The sequence below is a fragment of the Suncus etruscus genome, chromosome X (genome assembly GCF_024139225.1).
Source record: "Suncus etruscus isolate mSunEtr1 chromosome X, mSunEtr1.pri.cur, whole genome shotgun sequence".
Classification (NCBI taxonomy): Eukaryota; Metazoa; Chordata; class Mammalia; order Eulipotyphla; family Soricidae; genus Suncus; species Suncus etruscus.
This window is the reverse complement of record NC_064868.1, coordinates 23,600,033-23,600,794: the sequence shown is the minus strand read 5'-3', so window position 1 is coordinate 23,600,794 and position 762 is coordinate 23,600,033. Positions and strand designations below refer to the sequence as shown.

Sequence of the window (762 nt, the reverse complement as noted above, 5' to 3'; positions counted from 1 at the left end):
AAAAAATATCATACACCAAATTAACAAAATGTTTAGATTAGTATAAAATATAAAGACATCTGATGCATTTCTACACCTAGAGCTTAAGACCAAAATTATATTTGATACTAGTTGTGAATCCTGCTTATAAAATTTACTTTTATAATATTACTTATGAAATTAAACATATATATTTTTCATCAATACTAGATTTTTTCACTTTGACACAAATATACAGATTTGTATAATGTGCTGACTTTCTGAATACACTTAAAAGGATAGTTATTTCAATGCAGAGGTAAAGAACAACCATTGCTGTAGTACAATATTAAAACTAAGGGTATTATGAAGCACACCTGGGTGTTAATTGTGCAATAATATTAACTATGTTATTTAAAAAGGCTAATCACATTATTTTCCACATAATATTTTTAAATACCTTAAAAATTAAAATAAATTTTCTAATAGAAATATAAAAGACTCAAATTATAATACTTGTGTGTCCGTTTAAATTTTTAAACACCAAAAGGTTTTTCTTTTACTGATAATTTGTTATTACAAGTGACAGAATTATGACCTTGCTCTAAAATTTCTGAGAGGCATGAAAAAAGGGAGTTTATTGCTCTTATCTCCCTGTTGCTTTTTTCCCTAGAGAATTTTTTAACCCTTACAGACCTGAATTTAGAAGGTTTTCTAATTTCCAATGTTTTAATAATTACAACACCCAATGCACAAAACTTCATTACACAAATGCTTTTAGAAAAGGCACAGTTATGCCGCATA

The 762-nt window shown here is 26.6% G+C and overlaps 1 non-coding gene across 1 annotated transcript; it reads right to left on the bottom strand.

The window, feature by feature from the left end:
* Positions 1-224: 224 nt before the first annotated feature.
* On the bottom strand, positions 225-354 carry LOC125999714 (small nucleolar RNA SNORA22). The gene has a single exon (XR_007492193.1). It is a non-coding gene; the product is annotated as a small nucleolar RNA SNORA22 (small nucleolar RNA).
* Positions 355-762: the final 408 nt, after the last annotated feature.